Source organism: Epinephelus moara, chromosome 14 (assembly GCF_006386435.1).
Source record: "Epinephelus moara isolate mb chromosome 14, YSFRI_EMoa_1.0, whole genome shotgun sequence".
NCBI classification, from domain to species: Eukaryota; Metazoa; Chordata; class Actinopteri; order Perciformes; family Serranidae; genus Epinephelus; species Epinephelus moara.
In genome coordinates, this window is record NC_065519.1 from 35,809,332 (window position 1) to 35,828,000 (window position 18,669).

General features: G+C 39.3%; 1 protein-coding gene across 1 annotated transcript in view; it reads right to left on the reverse strand.

Moving 5' to 3' along the window:
* nrxn3a (neurexin 3a) overlaps nt 1–12,418 on the reverse strand; it is a 634,542-nt gene extending 622,124 nt beyond the window's left edge. The window contains 1 exon segment of the mRNA XM_050061947.1: nt 11,959–12,418. The gene's annotated coding sequence lies outside the window, so the exon portion shown is untranslated.
* Between the last annotated feature and the right edge of the window lie 6,251 nt (nt 12,419–18,669).

Below are 18,669 nucleotides of genomic sequence, written 5' to 3' on the forward strand. Positions count from 1 at the left end.
AACTCCCCCCCCTCCCCCCCCCCATATTTTCTGAAACTGAAAAACAAAAAAAAAGTTTTTTTTTTCCATTGCTATTCTACGATAGGCAACCACATACCACCATCCGAAATAATGTAATCATCATAGTTATAATTAAACATAACAAATCCCCGTTATTATTACTATCGGTTCAAGTATTGCGGTTCTGCATGTGGTTTGTCCAAGTGTTTAGTTTAGTTTAGTTTAGTTTACTTTGGTTTAGTTTATTTCAGACAGTCGTAACATAAAAGGTAGGTGGAGTTGCCATGGCAGAATGCCAAGGCTGGTTTCCATGGTTGCCATCAACGTTGTTGTCAGACTGCTGTATGGGTAACGTTCCAGACAGGCAATGTAAATTTGTCTCTCTATTAATTACTGAATAAAAGTGAAAAACGAGAATGTGATATGAGTGTTACGTAGGCTATATTGTAACTGCTCATTGTGATTTTGTAAAGTGTTATGAAATTTTGATGTCGTGAATGGTTATTGTTTTGCAATGTTGCACCGAATGTAACCATGTTATAATAGCTAGCTGGCTAGCTAGCTAACTAGCTAGCTAACAACAAGCCTGCGTGAAGTTTGAACTTGGAAGTGTCTCTCATAACGTTAGCGGTGCATGTGTAATTTCACAGTAACTCGTCATGGGCAAGAGGAAGGGTGGCAGAGACATTTTTTTGGCCAGTCTCAGAAAAGAAGCAAAGTAAGTTAAGAGCAGTGAGAAAATGAGTAGCGTTACTCTATCAGTCGGATTATAGAAGTAACGTTAGTTAAACGGTACGGTAGTATGAGTGCAAAAAATGAGTCAGTGTTTCTTAATATAACAATTATTGTCATTCAGATCAGAAATGGTTTGTAGGCTATCTCAGCAAGAGACACCACTTGTTATCTGATAGTATTTCTTCTATGTTCACTTTGGTGTGTTAGACATTTAAAAGAAAGAAACGTATCTCATGTGTTAGTGAATTTGTACATATTTTACTTTAGAATTTCAATGGCAGGAAGTAAGGGTGTGTGTGTTTGGGGGGGTGGGGGGGATGCAGATTTGGTCCCCCCTAATGTTGACTCCATGGCTACAGCCTTGGTATTGATACATAATCACACAGACTCACACAGATTCTGATGGACACTAGTTTTGTTTTTTCTTTTATGTTCTGTTCTTGATAGATATATAGATATAGATATCTATATCTAGATATTGTATTTATAATAGTATATATTTGTTGTCTTTAAACTAACTATACTGTTGGAGATATTTGGAAGAGTATTGCATTTTCTTCCCTTACCAAAAAAGTACATGTGGACTTGAGTAAAACACAATTCACATTTTAATCACATATGAAACAACATTTCACATAAAAAAAAAAAAATAAAATCAGACAATACCGATAGGGCCATCACAATCACAAATTTTAGTTGCTGATTAATTGTGATAGACAGTTAATGATTTAATTGTCCTTTTCTTTACAATATTTTCTCAGATAATGGCCCCAGGGAAAAAGCAAAGGTGGATAAACTCCTCGTGCCTGTCATTAATATGCATACCAATAATGCATATTTCCATTACTTCAATTTAAAAAAAAAAATAACAGTATAATCATGCTATATTCAACACTTTGTTGATCTGGATTAATAACCTAAAGTGTTATTGTTCTTTTTCAGGCAGTGTGGGTGTATGTGTGTTAATGTCCCAGACAAACTTTTTGTAGTGACATGCAAGTGCCACATGATGGCAATAGCTACATCTGAAATACCATATTGTCAACTATGCAAATTTTCCAGATGTGCTCCTGCAAATGTTTCAAAGATAAGAGCCTTGTTAAAAATGTAGGTTGGTCTAACAAAATGCCACAGGGCTTTTAATTTGAAATGGATACAAGTAGTGTTGAGCTTGTATTAACAAATAACGACTCAAAGCAGAGCAGATCAGAAAAGAAGAAAACTTCATACTAAAATATGATCAAATCTACTTATTTAGTGAATCAGAGATAAAGGCATGTCTCTGCTGCAAATAAACTTCTCACTCTATTGTTAATAGATTTGTTTTAGCTAATTTGATAAGCTGCATGGATGGGGACAGTATTCAGTAAAACTTTGACATTCACTTCACTTTTTTCTTTCTCTTCTTTTTGTCAATACAGTCTTTATGCCACGAACAGGCAAACATGTTTGTGGAATAGATAATCATACAGAGAATATTACATAAGAAAATCAGCTGTTTGGTCCAATTACATTGCACATTACATTACATTACAACCATTCTAAACTGAGTTTGAATATAATACAAGGCTTGGAATTACCTTGAATATGGAATCTAACAATTTAGTGAAATGATAGACGTCACTTTAAATAATCACAGTCAGGTGAGAATGTAATAACTGTCACAGGCCTGAATACAGGCCCATTTAGTTTTGGGATTATTCACCTGTCTAGGAGTGTTCCATGTCATATCCTTCATGATAATACCAGTATAGTTTTTAATATGATAAAAAATTAATTGCATGATAATAACAATATTTTGACTTCTTGTCGTAATGACATCATATCATTATGCACAGCAACATCAAGCATGGCTGACAGAGAAACCACTACACGGTGTAGGAGTTAAGTTAAAAAAAAAGGGAGAAACTTCAGTAATGTAGAATCAGTGGCATTCTTAAGCCTGGGTATCTTGAATGTCTGATGAACGGCTCTGGACTTTTTAAACCCTTTCAGCGACTTGCTGCTCAAAATAAACTCAGTTAGTGGCTCCTCTAGAAGCAGCACAGCGCCTCTCCTCCCTCTCCTTTCTTGCTGTGAGGATGAAAGAATCAGCAGGTCCTCTTGTCATAAGGTCATCGCAATGTAAGCCTACGTGAATCTCAACAAAAAAACTATACATGTGTAAATGTGCAATAGTCTTTGTAACATACAGCCTGTCACAACAAATACAGGTTTGTGTGTGTGTGTGTGTGTGTGTGTGTGTGTGTGTGTGTGTGTGTGTGCGTGCGCGCGCGTGCATGCATGCGTGCGTGAGTGCGTGCGTGCGGGGTGGGAGGTTGATTGTCCGTGCAGACTGCACAGGTCCAGGTGTACCAGTCTGTGTAGTAACTTTTAAATAATGATTTTGTTAATGGTTGAAATTGTCAGTTGATTTAATTTATACATATAGGCTGAAATATATACTATAAATAGATTCAAGGGTACTTTCTTTTTGTATCTGGTGACTGTTTTGATGTGTAATTTTTATTCTACTATTTATATTTTATACAGTATCTGATTCTTACTCTGAGTTAGTGTTGTTTGCACACTAAAAAACTGACAGATCATTTTTGTTTGGTTTTTTCTGAATATTTGAAGGCAAAGTGTTGTGTTATGCCGACATAAAGTTATAACTAATTTCATGCATCTGTATGTTCTTGAAATTGATAATAAAATATTTTTTGTTATATCATCAAGAACAGTTCTGCAAAAATAGCCTTAAATATTGTGATATTATTTTAGGACCACATTGCCCACCCTTACACCTGTTTGATTGATTGATTGATTGATTGATTGATTGATTGATTGATTGATTGATTGTCTTTATTTCGAACATGTAAACAGTGGAAATAAAACAAAAACAAAAAAAACAGGTAGACAAGTAAATGAATACTAAATTAAAAAAGGCAAGCAGACGGACAGACAACAATAACAAAAACTAAAAAGACAAAAGGATGAGAAACTGATCCTCCACACGTTTCACATGCTCGAAAGGGGGTAGGAGGAAGTGTAAACTTAACTAGTCCTACCCCTTAACTCATAATAATAATAATAATAATAATAATAATTCATATATAATTCATAAATGTGTATAAATATGCTTAACTACCAATACAATGTACATACACATATATATGTACATATATACACACGCACATACATATATACACACGCACATACATATACATACACACACACACACACACACACACACACATATTTACAGTTACTGAGGCTCTTCCAAATTCCTGTATCTTGCAAATATAATATCCTTGTATTTTTTTTTAAACTGTCTTATATTTTGGCTTTTCTGTACTTCCATACTTAACCTATTCCACAGTTTAACTCCATAAACAGAGATACAGAAGCTCTTTTTTGTTGTGCAGGTGTGGCAGACCTTTAAGTTTAATTGTCCCCTTAACTTATAGCTCCCCTCCCTTTCAGAAAACATTTCCTGTATGTTTTTAGGTAACATATTATTCCTTGCTTTGAACATTGTTTGTGCAGTTTTGAATTCTATCTGATCCAAAAATTTAAGATTTTTGGACTGTATGAATAACTGGTTAGCGTGTTCATGAAAATGTACATTAAGTTTATTTACTTTTAAGTTTATTTACTTATTATAAATTATCCTAATGGCTCGTTTTTAAAGAATGCACAATGGTCATAAAGAGCTTTTGTATGTGTTTCCCCAGGTCTCTGAACAGTAATTTAAATATGGTAATATTAATGAATTATAAAGAATATGGAGTGATTTATTGTTCAGGAAGTGCTTTGCTTTAGACAGGACTGAAATGCTTCTAGATAGTTTGGTTTGTATGTGTTTAATATGAGGTTTCCAGCAAATTCTGTCGTCAATTATTACCCCCAGAAATTTGTTTTCATATACTCTTTCTAAGTTTACCCCCTCTATCTGTACCTGAATGTGTTCACTTTTTTTTTTTACAGTTTCCAAATATCATGATTTTAGTTTTATTTAGATTTAGAGATAACTTGTTACTGTCAAACCATTTTTTTAATTTACTAATTTCTGAGGTCATTGTGGACAGAAGTTGCTGCAAATTTTCCCCTGAAACCAGCATATTTGTGTCATCTGCGAAAAGGACACATTTCAGTAACTCTGATACATTGCAAATGTCATTAATGTATATACTGAATAACATCTGTCCCAGCACTGAACCCTGTGGGATGCCACACACGATGTCCAAGAGTTTAGGTTTAGGTTTAGGTTTAGGTTTATTTTATTTAATATGGACATCACAAATACATTGAGACTGTCCCAGTGGACAGACCAGATGCCTTTGCTTAGGTGTGTGTAGCACACGTGCTAATTTTCAACACTAGTCCATAGGCGGCTTTTCTGAAAACACAGAGCATATAATTAACAAATGGGATAAAAACAAACAGATGTTATGATTGCAAACAGTAGTATTCAAAGATCACAGAGCATATGATCAGCAGTAGGAGATAAAACAAACAAAATTCATGATCACAACCGTGGTATTAGTAACAATATTAAACTTAGTCCATATTTATACATGTGAACATTGTTGTTTTGCTTTTAACCATGCTTTTAGTCCTCTGTTAAAAGCATTTGTATCAGTCTCCAGTTTCAGGTGAGTGGGTAGAGTGTTCCATAGGTTAACGCCTTTTACTGAAAAGGCAGATTGTCCAAATGATGTTGTACACCTAGGAACAATGCAGTCACCATTGTAGGAGGCTCGTGTGTTCATTTGACTTAAGCTCAAACGTCTTTTTATCAGTGCAGAAAACAGGGGTGATACATAGTTATAAAGACATTTAAAAACCAGTCTGATATTTATGTAAATTATGAGATTTTCAAATGCAAGAAGTTCTGACATATATCCATCCATCATCACAAACTGTTGTCTTCTCTCTAAGTAGCTCCTCTCCCAATTCAAAACTACACCCCGGATTCCATATCGTTCTAATTTTGTGATTAATATATTGTGATTTATATCGTTCTAATTTTGTGATTAATATATTGTGATTTATTGTATCAAATGCTTTCTTTAAATCTATTAATGTCCCGATCGCAAATTTGTTGTTGTCTGTGGATTTGGTAATTTCTTCTATAAGTTCTGTTAGGGCTAGTGCTGTTGACCGGTTCACTCTGAATCCATATTGACTATCGGTAAGTAATTTGTGCTTATCTATGAATTTGCAAAGTCTATTATTAAAGAGTTTTTCAAGAATTTTTGAGAATTGTGGGAGCAGAGAGATTGGCCTGTAATTTGTGAAGTGAAAACACTGTCAAAACATAAAATTCACCTGGACTGATTTTGGAAGCATTAGCAAAAATTGGATTCCATCTCCTTCAGTTTTGGATAGTTCCTGACATGAGGAGTGACCAACCCGTAAGAAAACAGGTGCTTTGGACAGCTGTTCACTACGAATATTACAACAACCACTCATCTTTCAATCGCATGCTTCACTTTTCCTGCATTTTACATCTCCCTGTAGGACAAGATGTCTGCAACATGCTGAGCAGTTTAGCAAACAATGATAGATTTGTCAGGGAGTCTTGATGGCTGTATAATCTTTTTTTTTTTTAACTTTTTGAAATGAATGGTCAAATTATTGTAATCAAGGTAGATATGTAAAATTATTCTTATATTATTTATTTGGGTGATCTCATCTGGTCCTAACTGGAATGAAATAGAAACATCACATTTTTTGTGAACTCACACATCTGACTAACCCAATAATTGTATTAATGCAATCAATTTTCAATGAAATAACAATACAAAATGAAAAAACAGCCCCTAGTATTATGTATCCTTCGGTTTTTAGCAGTTTAATACTTATAATTATTTTATGTTATAATATATAATTATTATTATATATTAGGAGTATATTTCCTCCACCAACAAACATTTTATACCATGAGATTTATTTGTCGTTATTGTGAGCTGTTATCAGACCTCAGCAGAACCTTTTCTCCAGGGTCTTGGGGTTGAATCTATACACACTAAGCTGCTTATCAACCGTCCATTAAATAAGAGATATCAGTCAATCAGTGTTGTCCAGCTCTGACATCACAGAGGTCCCTCCTTAACCAGCTCCTGCATATACACACAGAATTGTATAATGTAGTAGGAGAATGTATAATTATGTTTTGTTGACTTTTTGGAGCTGTGTTTTTATATTTTATGTATTGAGTGCCATTTAATTATATACTGACAATTTTACACTCCCCTAATCTGTTTCTGTTAATTTCCAAACGGAACATTTGTATTCTACAACTGACACACAGTGTTCACAGTATCCAAAAGAAGCTGATATTCTCTTTGATGATTTTTTAATACATTTTCTGTTTTATAACTGTGCTTACTTGTAATTGTTTTGAGCATCAAAATAGTATAACGTGAACTGTGTCAGCTAATCAGATATGGATCATCACTGCACTGCACTGTGCTCAAATACTACAATTGTGTTTACAAATGCAGACTTGTTCTAGAATCAGTGTGTGTGTGTGTGTGTGTGTGTGTGTGTGTGCGTGCGTGCGTGTTTTTTTTCAGTGCAGGGAGCGTCAGGGGTTAAAAGGCTAAACGGCAAGGATCATTGTTCTCAGTGAAAGGCTTCTTTGACGAACCCTACAGGGACGAGTCCACGTACACACACAGACAAAAGGCAGCAGCACTCTTGATCCTATTAACAAACACACGGACTGGGACAGAGGGTGGGTGTGTGTGTGTGTGTGTGTGTGTATGTGTGTGTATGTGTGTGTTTGCGTGTGTGTGCACGCGTGTGTAAAAGCAAAGAAAAGCAGCCCATCAGTAGGCCCATTGCATTTAAATGGCTGCCACTTGCCACTTATTTTACAGCAGGTGCCGTGATCACACACAAAAATCCACATGCACTATCACTGTCCAGATGCAGTGACAAAATGTCCTCCACAGCTTGCACAGCAGATGATATCTCAATGGACAGGCAGTCATTTTTCTGATTAGCTCGTATCACTCAGTGCAAGGCCTTCCATATTTGCACACAGATACTGACACTGCCATTTACATCTCACGATAGATTCAAAGAGGTGCCATTTTCTTTTGCCCACCTTTGCTGCTGCAGTGGTACACTCCAAAATTGCTTGACCAGGACATGCAACCTGACAGTGGAGGGGAGGAGAGACAGCAAAAGTAAAGATGAGTGGAAACTCAGAGAGAGGGAGCAGCAGAGACAGAGAGAGCGACGTTCCACCTCATTCACTCCCACTCATGCATCTCATAAAACATGCCGACACCACTCTTCCTCTTCTCTTTTCATCACGTTGCAAACACACACTTCAAGTCATCCACAAACCTTTTAGGTACATAGAACAGCAGTTACCCACCATCTTAGGTTGATATCTATTTGTTTGGGCTCATTTCATCTATGAAAAGACGTAGGGCTGGGTTTCACTGTATATAATTTTATATCACGTCATCACTCTGAAAAAGCTACTGAGACTTGGTTTTGTTTAAATAACAGACAGGAATGCGACAATATGGCCTCATGCACCCATATTTAATACTATGTAATGAACAGTATAGCAGAGTTGCTGTCAGTAGGAATTTACATCATTTCATGTTATTTGTCATGATATAGCCCTCCACTGAAATAACTATATATCATGTGTTTGGTCCAGGAAAAAAATACCTCAGCAATTCCATACTACATTTTAAAAGACAAATGCCATCTTGTCTACAGAGTCTTTAAAAAAATAGATAAAGAAAGAATACCTTGTGAAGGGAAATTATTATTAGATGTGAAATTTATAATGTGAACTGTGTCAGCTAATCAGACATGGACGCAGTGATGTAGCCTACTCAAATACAACAATTGTGTTGAAATGCAGACTTGTTCTAGAATCATTCTCAGTGTGTGTGTGTGTGTGTGTGTGTGTGTGGAAGGGGTGGGGGTCTTGGCATTGGTTTGGCGGCCGGTGCAGCGTGGGCACTGTGTTGTTATCTAGCTACTCTGCAGGCAGGACACGCCTTCTCTGGGCTCCCTCTCTGCTCTGTGGTTCTGCTGCAGCACCCTTCACGGCATTACATCACCCAGCAAGAGAGCACCCCACAAAACGCCTGCAAACACACCGTGCGCAATCTCTCTCTCTCTCTCTCTCTCTCTCTCACTCTCTCTCTCTCACACACACACACACACACACACACACACACACACATTCCCAGCATACACATCATTAAATGAAAATCATATATTCCACCCTGACATGCTCAAATGACTGCAGACAAAATAAATAAATAAATGAAAAATACACATGCATGCCAAAAACCAAAGCCTGGATATACACCTCTCCATCAGATACACACACATTACTACAAACACTTCACCGGCGAACACACCCACAAATACCTCGCCTCTCCCCCACCAGCAAGGCCTATAACATCACGCTCTCTTTTTCATTGTGGCAAGGACTTTTTCGTCATGACTGTTTTGTTTTTCATATTTTTAAATAATGTTTCTTTTCTCAATACACGAACGGCTCCTTCAGTAGAAATAAACTCTATGAGATATTACATGCCTGTGCATTTTTAGGACTGGATGAATCTGAAATAATTGTAACAAAAGGCAGAGGCATTATCTTTTTTATTTCATTTATATTTGGACACCTTTGGCACAGCAAATATTTTCGACACGGAACACAGAATATTTATGGCTTGGTAATGTCACACACTATTGCACCTTCTAAAAATAAAAAACGAAAAGGGCGACAGCAGTAGGGGGCAGAAAAACGACTGTATTAAAGAAAAGAGCATTCTCTAAAATCCTGCGCAATTTGACTCTCCCCGCCCAAAGGGATTAGTGTTACCTTGAGAGCCCTTGGCTTTTTGCGCCTGATTTGTCAGAGCAGTTAATCGGCTGCCAACCAGAACAGAAAAAAAAAAAAAAAAAAAAAAAACAGGACAGCCAAATTGCCCAAAACAGCCTCCATCCTACCCGAACATCCCCCACACAGCCTTAAAAACAGGGGGACGGAAACCGAGACGGAAAATTAAATAAATTAAATAGAGAGGGGGCTTTCAGATTTTGCAGAAAATACGCACCGTCCATGAAAGCGACATTACACTCATAAAGATTTACATTATTATACCCCCTTGCATATAGCATCGTTTATGTATCAGTTAGATGACTGAATAGTTGTTAATAATGACCTTACATTTGAAATCATATTTAATATATTCTAGTCTGATCATTTTAATTTTCAGCAATGCAGTAAAAAGATTTTGAAAAAAAGATTATCTATCTATCTATCTAGTTGTTTTTTTTCGAAAGGACAAATTGTTTTCTCTCTCGTGACATATGCTATAAAATAGTTTTCTGTGCTTTGATGTTGGAAATGATCGTCTTAACGGGTGGTGATGAAGCACCTTTGGGCCCTTTGCAGTGAAAATAGACGCATTCTCTGGGTGGGTCACGCCCATTCTGAAGCCCGTTTTGGAAAAAGCCTGATTAGGAATTCCCCATGCATAAATGCCCAAGAATCATCTAATCCTATTAACTCTTAAAATCCGACACATCGAAATGCAGCAATGAATAAAAAATATAATTGTCATTCTCTTGCCTGTGTGAATTCGCAACGATTTAGACTCTGTTACGTCAGTTAAACTGAAGCTGCTGATCAATTTCAGACAAGTGTGTAGATAATAGCGTAAAAGGAGTCATATAGACAGGAGACTGAAGCCTGGACACCTTCCTGCTTATTTAGTGGCAAGTAATGCATTTCTGTGGCGCACTGCATAAGGCCTCGTATTTTCCTGAAATGACAATGGCCAGATTTGCTGTATAAATGGGACATTATTCGTCACAGTGTAAAAAACAAACTCTGCAAAAAGGCAGTGCTCATTTTAATTAAAATTGCTGTCTATAAACGGATTTGAGCCTGATCTACAAAGCAGGCCCAGTGGCTTTTCAAATGTGGATATGTTGAAGGGGGTAACAAATGCTTGTCATCTTAAACTGCTCCATGAAATGCAGTTTATGGGGAGAAGAACAGTCACATTTCAGCAGTCCTGCCTATGCCCCCCATCCCCGGGCTCCATTTGATTAATCAGGGAAGCGAAATCACCCAAATCATCATTTCGCTACAAATGTTTTTGTTTCCCCAACACAATCACCCCAAGCTCACCTTTTAAAAAATACTAACGAATTTGTTTAATTTATTTCGATATTTCGAAGAAATTTTGATATAAGAAGACAAATTTTAAATGATTATTTTTTAGACCTCAAGGCTCTTGGTTGATGGCTTTAATAACATGAGAAAACAGTGACATCCGTTTGATTCATCTCAAAATGTGTGTACAAACAGCGGCCAGCAGTTGGATTTTGGAATCCAGACACAGAGAGGAAAAGGGATGATGGAGGAATGTGATGGTAATTACATAGCGAGAAACTGTGTATGCAGCCCGCTGGTGCGTGCTGTCCATCTCCGTTAACACAGAAGGTCATGTATCAAACTGCATGTCATACCGCTCGAATTACATCGAAATATGCATCTATATTTAAAGAGTGTTTGCTGGGCGGAAAGGGCTGTGCGCTGCGTGTCAGGGCGCATTTGTTTGACATTTTAACACGAAGCTGCAGACGACAACAATGCGTGGACACTGGACACCTGGCGTTCATGCTATTCATTATTCATCATCCCCAAAACAAGGTAAAGGAAATCTATTTACGTCGCGGTTTACGTCTTTTTGGAGTTAGTGTCCATAATATTTGACACACAGGCCTGGTTTAAACGCTGCATGGACGTATCTGCAAGATAAAAAAGAAAATTGATCATTCATATTGTAAATATTGCCTCGGGGGACCGGAGAAGAGCGGAGAGGACATGTGTAATTCTATACCCGCCTGTCACGGTGCCTCTGTTCTACCGGGGGAATTAAGAGGCCAACATGGCAGAAATTGCTATCCTGAATCCTACAAACGCCGCTGTTCCTTCAGGACACGCACACCTGCTTCGGCTCGACATATCCACCGTTTCGGTGCGCGCAAACTGGGGGAAAAAAGTCCTGTAAAGTGGCAAGTTCCGCCATACCTGTGTGTCATGAGTGAAAACTGCAGCCCTTTCTGCCTCATATTTCCTCTGGCCCCTGCTCCTGTTTCACTTAATTCAATTCGGAAGGGTTTTCTACACGGACAGGCAACATGAACAGGTTGGAGTAAAAAGATGACGCTACTGACCTTAGTTAAACACACCGCCGATTGTATCCAACTGCTAAAATCCAGCTGTAAACTCCACAGAGGTGTAGATTTTAAAATCCAGGATCCCTCTAAAAGCAGCAGTGTTTCCGCTGCTGGTGCGGGGCGGTGAGCACCAGGCGTTACCGGGCTGGGTTTATCGTTCCTCACAGGTGCATCGACCACGGTGCATCAAACGCACAAAAGCCGCTATTAGCTCGGTGCGACTTGCAGCGGCTGCAGGCAAGAGGCGCACCACGCATACAAACGCGCACAAGCGCGCCACTCTGGTCCGCCCTCTACTCACTACACGCCATTTAAAGGCGTACGACGGTTCGTAAGCGGGCCCGACACACACACACACACACACACATACACACACACACACACACACACACACACAGTCATTTCCTCCTTAAATAAAATGAGTGCCCGTAATTGTTCCTGCAGCTATCTTGTATCCACAGATTTTCAGAGTGTTCTCACTTTGCTCATTTTTAGTCACTATTTGTGTTGGTGATGTAGTAGCCTATGTTACACAATTTCCCTATTGGTATAATCAATCAATCTTTATTTATATAGCGCTTTTCATACATAAAAATGCGACACAAAGTGCTTCACAAGATAATAAAAAAGCAATGAAAAACCCGCCCCTCCCACCCCCCACATATAACACACACGCGCGCGCGCTCACACACACACACACACACACACACACACACACACACACACAGAGTACTCACTAACTGTGTATAGTAACATGGCAGGGCACTGAGGCACCAGGTGATGAAAAACTACCTATGGGGAGCTCATCCACACCAAGAGGCGCCACAGCGGACGGCCACAGGGAGCGCCGCCACAGAGACCACCCCAACCCAGACAGACCGGGATAGACTCCACACATGGTGCAGAGCCCCCCAGTCCTACGGGCCCAGGGGATCTCCAGGACGGCGTCCCCGCGGGCAGACCGGACACACCTTTCAGTGTGGAGGCCCCCCATGAGGAAACACTGGAGCTAAAAACTAAAAGACTAAAAGACAATGGGATAAAAACAGCATAAGATAGAATAATGATAAAATGCATAAAAAAATTAAAGATTTAGAAAATTTAAAGATTTAAACATTTTAAAAAGTTAAAAATTAAAAATAATTTTGCATAAGGATTTAAAAGTAGATCAAAATTAGACATGAAAACATAAATAAAATTAAATAAAAAAATAAAATAAAATATAATAAAAGAAGAGAAGAAGAAATCAGTTAAAAGCCAAACTAAAAAGGTGAGTCTTGAGCCTCCTTTTAAAAACATCAACAGTCTTTGCAGTCCTGATGCTCTCTGGCAGGCTATTCCACAAGTGTGGGCCATAATGGCTGAATGCAGCCTCCCCGTGGGTTTTTGTTCTGACTTTTGGGACGATTAAAAGGCCAGTGCCAGAGGACCTCAGGATCTGCGAGGGTTGATATGATAAAAGCAGGTCAGATAAATAAGATGGCCCGAGACTGTTAAGACATTTAAAAACGAATAAAAGAACCTTAAAATCGATCCTGAAACACACGGGGAGCCAATGCAGTGATTTTAAAATTGGTGTAATGTGCGCCCGCCCTCTGGTCTTTGTCAGCACAAGTGCGGCTGAGCACAGAATGAGCTTTAAAGCAGTTAAATTCATTCAGTTCATTTGCACTGACTTTCAACACCATTGGGCCAGGTCTATATTTGTACATCAGGAAACAAGGTGTGTTTGTAGAAGCAAATATTAGGCCCCCAGAAGCCTTTTGACCAAAAGGGCCATCAAGATGCTCTCTGTAATTAGCTATTATAATCATCATCATCATCATCATCATCATTGTTGCCAGAAACTGGATCAAAGAAAAATCTTGGGAAGAGAAGTTATAGTGACAAAAGAAAGGAGATGGGAAGTATAAAGACTACAAGTCTGAGGGGCTCACTAACTATAAGTCTACTGTCTTTAATTCTGTCTTTGACTTCGGTCTTTCAAGTCAGTCGGCCTATCAATATATCCAGAAAATCTCATTCCAGTCACAGGTCATATCAGGTGTGGTGATGAAGGTGTGGGTGACAAAAGCTTTCAAATGAGGGGAAAAGTTCCTTTATTTTTTATAATATTAACAGTGCAAATCAGAACTGACATAAAGTATTGCTATCAGTAACCACAGCAGCACAGCCTTATTTAAAAAAGAGTTGAGTTGTATCTATTAAGTGTTGTTTACAGCTGAAAAGCTGCATTTTTATCAACACAACAAACTCAGGCACAAAATGTCTGCTGATTCCTCATGTGGTGTAAATGGTTTAGTTTAATTTTTCTCTTTGTAAAATATTTATCTGTTTTTGAGTTAACTGAATGTAAAGCTCAGGTGATTGGATTCTTAAAGCATCTGTTTAAATTATTATCATCTTTCAAGTGATTCTAATGCCATGCATTTTGGTTTGGGAAAAAAACTGATGCATTCATTAAGAAAAACAGGCATTGCATGAGTTTCTTTCAGCCCTTTATTTTTGATATCCCTGCGTCAGATTCATAAGGGCATGCAATACTTTCAACCCAATTACTCTGACTTAAGCAACAGGTCATTAATTGCAAAATGACCCATGTGAGTGTTTTTGATCTGATTAATAGAACAGAACAGAATAGAATACAAAGCAATACAATACAATACAGAAATTAGTCTTTGACTTGTATGGAGCCCCTAAAATCCCAAAACGTTTTTTATATTGTGTGCACAAAATGAAAATTTCACCTTTCAGGACTTTAGAAACTCTGTATGTTTGCATGTGCATGAAGTGCTTTTTAAAAGGGTATGTTAAAACACATACATAAAATACTCCTATCAGTAGCCCCTATCGGCAGAACAATGGTTAATAGAGTACTATACTTCCCAGACTGCATGGAATCCCTTGCACTCAAAAAAAAAAAACTCCTTGGATGAACTAAATTAAATTGCAGGCAGGTTTTCTATTCAATACATATATATCGCCCCAACTCAAACCAAGTCACTTTTTATTAAATACAGCTAAAAAATAAAAAGACGCAATATGATTTAATTGAGTTAATCCATGTTATTTTTTGTCAATTTTTGTCGCTAGATCATCACATTAAATAAATTAATTTGATTTACTCTTGTCCAACTCAAATAATTACTATTAATTGGAAATGGAATGAGATTCAATTCTTTTTCATTTGATCCCCCAATAAGACACAGATGAGACAAAACCTGGTTGAGGTATTTTTTATTGAAAATGCTCAGATAACCAGCTTGTTCAAAACCAACCATCTATGACACCAGTGTGCCTGTATGTGTTTTGTTTTGTTGTTGTTAAAAATAACAACTACTTATAAACAACCTGAGCAAGAACTGAAACCAACAAAAACTCAAACATTTCAATACGGCAGATGACAGTAATCCTCAATTTAATACTTGAATACACAACAGCAGATATTAATCCTTTTGCTTGAATGTGTAAAGCAAAATATTTTTGTAACTTGAACATGCACAACAAAATATTACCTTTTACTTGAGTACACAACACAAGATATTAACCTTTTTACATGAATATACACAGATTGATATTAGCTTTTTTCATTTCTCCTTATTAATTGCCCTGGAAATAGCACTACCATAACAGCTAGTGAAAAATGAACAATCAACTATGCCAAATCCCCCAGCACCACAAACAACAAAAACACTATGGGGGTGGAGACTTTACACTGCTCCTCAAACAGGCGATGTCACTGGGTGGTTTTGACATTAACAAGAGTGCACTGCACATGCCTATATTTGGTACTTGCCTAAGTGTAGTGTAGCCATTTGCCTAAAACCTACCAACAAGAAAAGGAAAATAAAAATTCCTGCAATCTGCATGTACCTCCAATTTGGCAAATGCAAAACTCACTGCTTTGGTGTGTCATGAGTGGTACAGCTTTGTATTCTTTCCCTGTAGTACGGATGGTCAGTTCAAACAAGGTCAGTTTGTAAATGTTTCATTTACACTGAAGAATAGCCTTTGATGTATTATCATGGGAACTAACAGAAACAGGTAGCATGGACCACTTGGGTTACCAAAACAAACAAACAAAAAAAAGTGGAATGGAATACCAATCCTAAACCCCCATCAACCATTACAGAAAGCAATTATAATAAGTCGGTCCACCCCACATGGTTGTACACATACATTCATCATTATATTTATACAGAAGCTTGCAGTCATATGTAAAAGTTAAGTAATTTACAGTCCCTTGCCTGGCTCTGTGCTGTCAATTATTTCAAAATTCCAGAACATAAAAAATATCCATGACAAAACATCCAGTGCTGCTAAGAAAACTTGGCAGCACACCTTTGTCATCTGGTGTTCACCTCTTAGGCAAACTACTTGATTTTCAGCCACTGTATCCACAGGTGTACTTGAGGTTGTCGGGGAAGCTTAGAGCAAGGGCATAAATGTGCCCAAACACCATGATGTTTGTTCTTTATGTGGCTCCTCCAAGAATCACCACCTTATCGGGGTGGAGGTGTTTGTGTGTCCTTGTGAACTTGGGAGCTGTGTTGTTCGGGGCTAATAGTCCCTGGTAGGGTCTCCCAAGGCAAAGTGGTCCTAAGGGAGAGGCCAGACCAAGAGCGATTCAAGAAGACCTTGATGAAATGGATACTTTGGACCTTGAGGACCTTGCCCAGTATGAGGACACTGGACCCCCTCCCCTGGAGCCAGACCTGGGCTGGGAGCTCACCAGTGAGTGTCTGGTGGCCGGGCCTTAGGCCATAGGGCCCGGTTGGGCTCAGCCTGAAAGAATAACATGGAGCAGTCGGCCTGTGGGCCCACCACCCACAGGGACAGAAATCAGGGTCTGGTGCATTGTGTGCCAGGCGGCAGGCAGGGGTGGGGCCCTGGGTTGGCTGATCAGTCAGTCTTTAGTTAAGCAAAGCGTCTAAAGACTGACTTGTGAGTCTACAGAATGAGAGGCTCTGGGTGGGTGTGGGAATACTTACGAGTCCCCAGCTGAGTGCCGCTGTGTTGTTGTTCGAACAAGAGGGTGCCCTTGATGCGACAGCGGGTCACTAAGAGAAGGTCTCTGACTATTTTTAGTGCGTACGCACCAAACAGCAGTACGGAGTACCAGAAGGGCTGCAGCTGTGGTGGATGCTGAAGAAGAAACCCGGGTGTGGGAGGAATTCAGGGAGGCTATGGAAAAGGACTTTCAGTTGGCCTCAAGGAAGTTTTGGCAGACCGTTTGATGCCACAGGAAGGCATTGCAGGGCTTGTCACAGGCTGTGCTCAGAAGAGAGGGAGAACTGCTGACCTAAACTGGGGACACTGTTGAGCGTTGTGGATTCCGTCCTGGCCTGGACCAGCTCTTTACCCTTGCGAGGCTGCTGGAGGCATCATGGGAGTTTGCAGATCCAGTCAACATGACTCAGAGAAGGCTTACAAATGCATCTCTCTGGAGGTCTTGTGGGGGGGTACTGCGGGACAACTGAGTACCAGGCTCGCTGCTACGAGCCATCCGCTCCCTGTTTGACCAATGTGAGAGCTGTGTCCGCATACCCGGCGTAAGGTCAATAATAACATCCAAAACACAAGTTTGTTCTGTAACATAAGAAATACTTTCACAGTAAGTAAAGTCACGTCACACGTCTATTATTTTTATTACACAAACATATTCTGGAAAAAAGGCTTGACTTTATGTGTCTAGTTGAAATGGGCACAAACCAGGGGACCACTTTCTGCTGAATGAAGTCTGCCCCCCTGGCTATAACTACATGGAGAGAGCCTGTAGCTCAGGCCGAGGTGGTGGCCTACTCATCATTCATCAGGCTGAACTGGAACTCTCTCCTTTGCTGATGCCTGACCTTACCTCCATGGAGTGTGTAGCTTTCAAATGCAAACCTCCATACTTCATGACTGTGCTTCTCATATACCAACCCCCCAAGCCAAACCCATCATTCCTCCCTGAAATACATGATCTACTTACATCACTCTGCACCATGTCAACCAATATTGTCATCATTGGTGATATTAATATCCATGTTGACAACCCCTCCTGTCCTTTTGCGAGTTTCTGAGTCTGCTTGAATATCTTGGTCTGCAGCAACATGTTGAGGTCCCCACCCACAACAGGGGCCACACCTAGATCTGGTCATTACTGACTCAGCCCCCATCAAGAGCCTAGAGGTCTATGATCTAGGGGTGTCTGACCACAAGGTGGTCTCAATGGACTTGACATTTCTGCTGCCCTCTACTAGACCTAAGCGTCAAATGTCCTTCAGGAATTTGAAATGCATCGACTCAGTTGACATGACCACAGACCTCCAACGTATCACCTGCCCAGCCTTTGCAACCATGGATGAACTAGTGGAGCACTATAATACATCCCTGAGCAATGTTCTTGACCTTCACGCCCCTGTCAAGACGCGTGAGGTCAGCTTTGAACGCTCTGCCCCCTGGTTCACACAGGAACTGCAGAAAATGAAAATGACTGGCCAAACCCTGGAACATCGACTCAGACACCCTGGGCTCACTGTTCACAAACTGGCCTTCTGTGACCATCAAAGAGCCTACTCCAAGACCCTCAAAGATGCTCTGTCACAATTCTACTCCAACCTAATCAACAATAACACTGGCAATTCTAAGAAGCTCTCTATAATAAATTATCTTCTGAAGCCACAATCATCTTCTGTAGAAGCGAAAATCGGTGCCTGGAATTGG